The sequence below is a fragment of the Apium graveolens genome, chromosome 6 (assembly GCF_009905375.1).
Source record: "Apium graveolens cultivar Ventura chromosome 6, ASM990537v1, whole genome shotgun sequence".
In the NCBI taxonomy this organism is placed as follows: Eukaryota; Viridiplantae; Streptophyta; class Magnoliopsida; order Apiales; family Apiaceae; genus Apium; species Apium graveolens.
Window position 1 is genome coordinate 66,817,714 of NC_133652.1, and position 9,017 is coordinate 66,826,730.

A 9,017-nucleotide genomic window follows, 5' to 3' on the forward strand; every position below is an offset into this window, starting at 1 on the left:
TAAAATATCAAGGACGACGATGAAAATATCAAAGATAGTACTAGATGTTAGCATTGGAGTGAGAGTTATGGAAGAAGTAATATGTAGCGGTAAATGAAGTTCTCGGTGACTAGCAAAGAAAAAATGGATTCAATAAAAGCAGAAGCGATATTAAAGTGAATGAACCCTTAGGTGGTCGTTTCCTCAATTAGGTACCTTGTTATGGTGGAAGAAAACAGCAACCCAAACTCATATAGTAAGGACGACCAGATGTTTGACTTCAAAATTCTAAAACTAGTTTTCAAAGAACATTTTCTTAACAGAATTTCTAAAATATCTTTATACAAAAGGAGTTTTAAAATTTTGGGTTGTCAAATTACTACTTGAGTTCTTGTTGTTATAAGTATTAGATTACCCGGAAGAATATGTGATCGAATTCAGTATCGATAAATCAGAGGGCCAAGTAGAGCCGCTAACACGGAGAAGTTTAAAATTTTCTCAAAAGAAGAGTGCAAACCTTGTTTAATAGTATTAACCATCGAATCAACGTGCAAAAATATTATTTATTTAATTTATGAAATTATTAAAGTTTAAAATAGGTTCGTTGACCCAAAGGAAGCTGGAGGATGACTGAAGGAAATGGAAGAATCTTTCAGACGATTGAAGAAGAATAATATTTCTATTGACGGAGTCGAGGCATTGCAAGATTAATGGTTACGCTACGTGACATAGAAGAAATTAGAGATTATGATTACAAATTCCAGAAGAACAGGAATATGGTCGAATAATTAAAGTATCAAACATAGAAGCATGACGCTAAAAATACAAGACCTGCATGGTAGGGATGAAGCAAGAAGTCATGATGGCAAATTCAACGAGAAAACAATGATGATTAGATTGTTAAAACGTTAAAGGTATTTCCAGAAAATATTCTGAATCTATCATTTGACGTGAATCGGGAATCTGTTACTCGAACAAGCCCTGGAATTATGCATAAGCGAAACATAGATAGCGACCAACGATGTCATTCTTTTTATAATTGCATATACTCTTCTTGATTCTTGAATACGTGTGAGCCGCTATCAGTAATAAATATATGAGACAAGAAGGAAAGAAAAATTTATTGTATCCTTTTCAAATTATTCCTCTTCTCAAAATATTTCTTTTGATCGAGACAAGAAGTGTTATGGTGTGACGGTTTGTCGAAATGATGAAGAGTCTGGTGGGACGCCACCTAATCATGTGCTGTGTGCCATATGGTATGATAGAATGGCCATCTTGAGTACCAATATGGTTGTCTCATTTCTATTTAAATCATTATTCATTCTTTCTTCCTCACTCCTGATTTGTTTATTCATGAATCTTTACGGTTGTTTTCTTGTACTCTTATCCCTTACAAAAAGTTTCCAATCAGAATTATATACACAAATTCCTTTTTGTGTAAGGTTTATCCTTTGAATGTTTTAAAAAGGAAGTAAAATGAACCCGTGTAGCATATAAAGTTACGTAATAGGTATGGACAATTGCAAGCCGATGGATGGTGAACATTTATGTGCCGAAAAGATTCATTATACCGATAACGAGATAATTGCGAGGATATTAAATCAAAGGCGGGGATCTGTATACATGATACGTTGCATGTATGAGATTTTGGCGTGAATTGGAGTAATTAGCAAATCGTATGAGGTAAATGAACTAGAGAAACAAGGAAGTAAAGCTGCATGTATCAGATGAGGCAAATGATCGATTGGACTACGGAGACGAATAAAGAAATCCTTAAAAATAGCCAGATAATCGAGTAACACGTTATGAAAATGAAACATACCTCAATCATGTGGGAGATACCTGTCATAAAGATTCAAGATCGAGGAAATGCTAGTTAAGAATAAACTTTTAGTGCGTTCGTTAAGGAATGATTGGGTTTTCACATTCTAGTAAGTAAATTATGGTAAAATTAATGTTTGTAGCTGGATCGGCAAAGAAAGTTCAATATGAAAAGACATAAGGGGGGATGAAGGTATGGTGGTGACATAATAAGTTTAGAAGGTGGCAGTGAATTGGTATATTAAAGGTTGATTGTTGTTTACTTGAATGACTGTTGGTTGCTTGATTGATTGTTGGTGTCGGCTTGAGCCCGACTGGTAGTCAATAATATAAAGGAGATGCTGCCCAAATTTCCAAAATTACCCTACTTTTGAAGGTAGAAAGTATACTTCTGTGTGTTATTGATACTCATATCGATACTCTGAACAACAGTGATCTCGGTTCTTGAAAGAGATTGTTACAACCAATCCGACTATATATAATTGGTCTTTGATTTCGTTTAGCTAGTCATCACTTGGTGCAATTCATCAATTAAGTAAGTTAATTGGTTAATTTTTTCCCAATTAATGGTTAGTTAGATGGAAATCGATTCCAATTAGATTAAGTCAATTTTGATGTGACTTTCTAATTCGAAATCAAAGCCATGAGGAATTTGAAAAATGTATGAACACCAGTAGAATTCAGAATTTGCCGCAAGTGCATGAGGCTTTACTTGGATGAATATGCCTTTGTAATAGACAAAAGAAATAAAAACTTATTTGTATGAACAAGTGAGAAAATTTCTTTCAAGAACTAAAGATTGAAGATTGAGCAAAGGGAAGGAAGGAACAGAAGAAGAGAGGCGGACTAAAGAGGAGATTAATAATCACACCAATATGGTTTTTATTAGACAATCAAAGAGATTTTATCATCTACAACAGAGTTTTATCAAAGGATGTCTTGTTTCTAAATTGTTTTGATGATCATATAATAAATGATTTGTCAAGTATTTCTATTTTGGATAAAGTATGAGTTACAGTTTTAATTCAGTTTCCGATTGATGTTGATACTTAGGTTGTTGTTAAATATCGAAAGTGGTATTAATATAGATGATTGATGTTTACTTCATAATAGAATGTTAGGAGCATCAAAGTTCATATTAATATCTAATTTGATATGACGGCAAAATGAGTATTAATGTCAAGAGTTCGGTTTGGAAGGAGCTATGAGAATGAAGAACGGAAATAGGAAAGGAAGTGGAATCAAAAAGGGTGATAAAGAAACTTTATAAGATGTCAGGATTACCTCCGGATTGAGAAATTGAATTCACTATTGATTTGGCACCAGTGTTGTTCATGAAGAAGAAATACGGTAGTAGGCGATTATGTATCGATTATCGTGAGCTGAATAAGTTAACTATCAAGGACAAATATCCTTCGCCCCAAATCGATGACTTATTTGATCAACTAAAAGGAGCAACATGGTTTTCAAAAATCGATTTACGATCATGTTATTATCAATTGAAGATCAAGGCAGAAGATATTTCAAAGACTGCATTTTGAATGAGATAAGGACATTACGATTTTCTTGTGATGGTGGTTGGATTAACTAATGCACCAGTAGCATTCATGGATTTGATGAATCGAGTATTCAAGGAATACCTGGATAAGTTTATCATTGTATTTATTGATGACATCTTGATCTATTTAAAGACTGAAGAAGAACATGCAGAGCACCTGAGAATGACACTGGAAACATTGAGAAAGGAACAACTTTATGCAAAAATTTCGAAATGCGAATTTTAGATGAAGTGCAATTTCTGGGATATATCATCAGTATTGAAGGAATTTAAGTCGATCCAGCGAAGATTGAAGCTATTTTAAACTGGGAGAGACCAAAGATTCCAATGAAAGTCAGAAGTTTCTTGGGATTAGCAGGTTATTACAGAAGATCTGTTAAATATTTTGCAAAGATAGCCACTCCATTGACGAAGTTCACCCGGAAGAATGAAAGGTTTGAATGGAACGAGAAATGTGAAGAAAGTTTCCAAGAATTGAAGAATCGATTAGTAACCGCACCTGTACTTGTTTTACCATAAGATCAAGGAGATTTTGTCATTTACAGCGACGCTTCTTATCAAGGACTTGGATGTGTTTTGATGCAACATGGCAACATACTCGCATACGCTTCTAGATAGCTAAAGCCTCATGAACAAAAATATCCGACACATGATCTCAAACTAGCAGCAATTGTATTCGCAGTGAAGCTCTGGAAACACTATCTATATGGTGAAAGATGTGAGATTTATACAGATCATAAAAGTTGAAGTATATTTTCACTCAGAAAGAACTCAACATGAGACAACGACGTTGGTTAGAGCTAATTAAAAATTAGGACGTATCCATCAATTATCTTCCAAACAAAGCGAATCTTGTAGCAGATGTACTGAGTTGAAAGATAAGATTTAACTTGTTAACATCTTCAGAGGACTTGACTGAAGAATTTGATAAATTGGAAATTGTGATGCGGCATGGAGTACCTATGTCCATTGTATTGGATCGAGATCCCCATTTTAATTCGAGATTTTGGAGATAATTCCAGGAATGTCTAGGAACCAAGTTAAATATGAGCACCGTTTACCATCCACAAACAGATGACAAAGTGAAAAGGACTATTCAGACAATTGAAGATATGCTACGTCTATACGTGATAGATTTTGAAGGCAATTGGGATGAGCACTTACCGCTAGTGGAATTCTCTTACAACAACAGCTATCAAGCGAGTATTGGGATGCCACCTTATGAAGATTTATATGGAAGAAAATGCAGATCGCCTACATGTTGGGATGAAGTTGGAGAGCGCAAGATTCTGGGTCCAGAAATAATTCAACAGACCAAAGAAAAGGTAGAACTTATTCGCAAGCGACTCGAAGCAGCACAGAATCGACAGCGTAAACATGCGGATCCAGCTAGAAAAGATGTGGACTATCAAGAAGGAGAGCATGTACTGTTAAAAGTCTCGCCATAGAAGGGATTAACCAGATTTGGCAACAAGGGCAAGTTGAAACCTCGTTACGTCGGACCATTTGAAATTCTGAAGAGAGTCGAAAAAGTTGCGTACAAATTAGCTTTACCACCCCATATGCAGCATATTCGTAACGTATTCCATGTGTCCATGCTTAAGAAGTATAACCCTGATACAAGGCATATAATAGAATATGAGCCGATAGAATTTCAGGAAGATTTGTCATATGTAGAGCAGTCGATAAGAATTTTAGATCGGCAAGAGAGAGTATTAAGGAATAAGTCTGTACCGTTAGTAAGAATTTTATGGAGAAACCCAGTGGTTGAAGAATCAACCTGGGAGCTCGAGAGTGATATGTTAGAAAAGTATCCTTAGTTAGTCTCATAGTGTGATTCTGAGGACGGAATCATGTTAAGGGGGGAGAATGTAACGACCGAGAAATTACGATTGTATTATATCATAATAAAGATAAATTATGTGTATTATTATGTGATTAAATGTGCCGAGTCGTTAAACCCTAATTGCTATGTACTATGTGTTGTCTGTTTTGATCTGAATGTGATTTAGATATTTATTAAGTATTTTATCGTAAGTTATATATTTTATATCAAAACCCGTACAGCTCAAACAGTGTTTTAAAAGCCCGTATTTCAAACAAAAATAATGGCCCTATTTTACAAAAAACGACCCATACCATATCGTTATTCTGAACCCCTAGACGTTTTACAAATTTACCTTTTTCGCGAAAAATGACTTTTCCGGACCCCTTCGGGTACCAAAATCCCCACAAAAAATCACATTTTTATTTTTATATGATCATGAAATTATCATACATCATTTTTCTTTGCATTTTTGTAATATTCATAATTTTTGGGAATTTTTAGCATTTATTTTGTATTTATTGGATATTTAAAAAATTCATAATTAATACCCAAAAATTATAAAAATTGGGGCCAAATATTTTTATTAGATGTGTAATTAGCCCCTTAATTTTATTTAGGGATATTATTTTCAATACTATAAATAGTTGTTTTATTATTAATTAATTAGTTATTATTATTAAAAATTCAGAAAATCAAGAAATAATTAGTGTTGGTGAAGAACAGGCAGAGAATTAAACTCCAGATTTGGAAGTGATTCTGTTAACTGATTTGATCATGTGAGTAACCAAAACAAAGCTCTTGATCTCTACTTTCTGTTCATACCATCAATTTCGTGTGTTGTTGCTTAGATTTTCAATTCATATTTTAGGGTTCATGAACTAAATTGGGGGTTTTTGATTGTGGGGTTCTGGGTTGAATTTGATGCTTGGTATAGTTGCATAAACTTGTTCACAACTGATTTGTGCTATTTAATTTATCGAAGTTATGTTCTAGGTATTAGTTCTTAGTTTCAAGTTTATATAATTTTATTTTAGTTTGTTTTTGAAGGTGTAAGAATCTGTGATTGTTTTGAATATGGGGGTTTGATTCTAGAACTAATAAGCTTTATTTTGATATATTATTTGTAATTTTTCATGTACGGAATTGTTGGTTTAGTATTTGGCCGGAAAGTGTTTGATTTTGGCCGGAGAATTCAATTGAGGTATCGTTTGGATTGGATAATGGTAGAGGTGGAATTCTGGTGTGATTTTGGATGGAATAGAGGGCTGAATCGAAGCAAATGATCCTGTTTTGATGTTGAATCGAGCTCGTCGGACCTGTGTATTGAGTTCGCTGGCGACAGTAGCGGCGTTGGCCGGAGAAGACGCGGCAGGGACGGTGAAGGTAACTAGGGGTTGGGTCATGTTTCTGCAGTCACGGGGGAGAGAAACCCTGAATTTCCCGATCGGAATCGTGGTGTTTGGAGGGGGGACGAGGTTCGCCGGAACTTGGGTAAAGCCGCCGGATTTTAACCGGCCGGCGAGACCCGGTTCCTGTTCTTCAGAACCCGGAGTCAACCCGATTGGTTGACCCTGTTTTGATCCCCAAAACCTGATTCGGGATCATCCTCCACTAACCACTTTGAATAACCCTTAATTACTTGGCTAATGACCGCTTATCTGTTATAAGGTTCGCTTAACTTTCGTTCTCGTTTATCGTTTGAGGGATCACACCCGGGATCTTATTATTTGGGTTCCCTTAAACCTTTCTCAATATATTATATTCCTTTTATGATCCTCTCTTATAATCCTTGAATTTAAATCCTTTTAATCATGTTACCTTATACTCAATTCTTTCGGTATCTGGTGGATTTTCAGGAAAAATCAAAGTGTTCGAATTTGGATTCTGGCGATCTTTACATACACTTATATACCATATAGAGTACTATTAAGATCTCAGAATATCAATAAAAGAACTGCTACATAGTGTGGCATGAAAAGTTTTCTTAATCAGCATAATCAGTAAGATCACTATTCATAAGGGTTACAAAAAGTCCAAAATTTTGGGGTTATTACAGTATCCCCTCCTTAAAAGGATTCCGTCCCGGAATCAGATAAAAAATAAATGGGGGTACTTTTGTAGCATTGCACTCTCTAGTTCCCAAGTTGACTCCTCCACATTATGATTCTTCCATAGCACTATGACTAGCTTGATCACTTTGTTCCGAGGCACCTACTCCTTTTTATCCATAATCTTCACTGGTTTCTCCACGTAAGTCAGTTCTGGTTGCATGTCCACCTACTCGTATTCCACTATGTGCCCGGCATCTCGATGATACTTCCTTAGCATTGACACTTGGAACACATTATGAACTTGTTCTAGGTTCGGGGGTAAGGCTAGCTCGTAAGCTAACTTCCCAATTCGTCTTAGTATCTCAAAAGGTCCAATGTATCTTGGGCTTAGTTTCCCTTTCTTTCCGATCCTCATCAAATCTTTCCAAGGCTTTCCAAGGGGATACCTTTAACAGCACTAGGTCCCCTACTTCCTACTCTTTGTCCTTTCGTTGTCAATTCAGCATACTTCTTATATCCATCTTAGGCTACTACCGACCGTCCTCTGATTAGATCTATTATATCCTTGGTCCTTTGGACCACTGCTGGTCCGAGCATCTTGCGCTCTACAACTTCATCCTAACATAATGGAATCGACATTGTCTTCCCTCAAGGATCTCATAAGGCGATATCTCGATACTGACATATGATCTATTGTCGTAAGAAAACTCAATCCGCGTTAAGTGATCATTCCAAATTCTTTCAAGTCTATTGCACAGACTCTCATCATAGCTTCTAGCATTATAGATTTTGCTTCTCAATACCCACTCTTTTCTAGTTTGTAATCGTGACTATCTTCCGTACCTAATATTATAATGGTTACACTTTTGTTCGTTAGCGTTCTATAACCTTTTAATAACCACGTCAACCTTAGTATCACGAACGCGTTAGATTCGGAATACCACCGTACTAATACCACTTAAACTCTAGCTGCTTCCATCTTCCAAAGTTTGATCAATCATATAGAAGTAAAGAATTTATTGAGAGATCACTATGATCATGAACACTTGTTCTATTGCATAGTTAGTACAGAAGGTGGCCAGCCTTTAGTACTTGACAAGCAATTAAAGAACATGTGGTATCTATCACACAGATAGACAGTCATTCGGCAATACCTCCCCTTCTGGAAGGGCTGTTCTTCTCAGTTTACACGAAAATGAAAAGAAGAGAAAAGAAAGAAATCAAGAGAATTATTATAAAAATATTGCCACAAAACATCTGGCTTGGGGTCTACCCCTGAACTATAGAGGTTTATCACAGGAGAACAAAATATATATATGTATATATCTCAACATCAAGTATTATAGCATTGTAATTCATGTTCCTGAATCTTTCCCTATTCCGTCCAGCATTCTATGGACCCATGCTCTTGCTCGAGCTTAAACACAATCACCTTTGAACTCCCTCGATATCGAAAATCGAATCTGGGAGATATCATCATTACTAGAATTCTATGCTTGCATCGCAACCTTCCTCGTATAGTAATACGACTCTCTATTGATAAGAAGGAATAAATATTCAATAGGTAGATAATCGACTTAATTAGTCTATCAGTGATAACTTATACATTACCACAACCCGGTTAATGGTACCCAATCTCAACATCCGTTACAATACAACTCTCACAGTTATAATCGGCTCGTTATTCAAAGAATCGTTGATGCATTATTATAGTCCACCACGGACCTACTATAGTCATTCATTTTCCATAAAATCTTAATATCTAACCATACAAAGT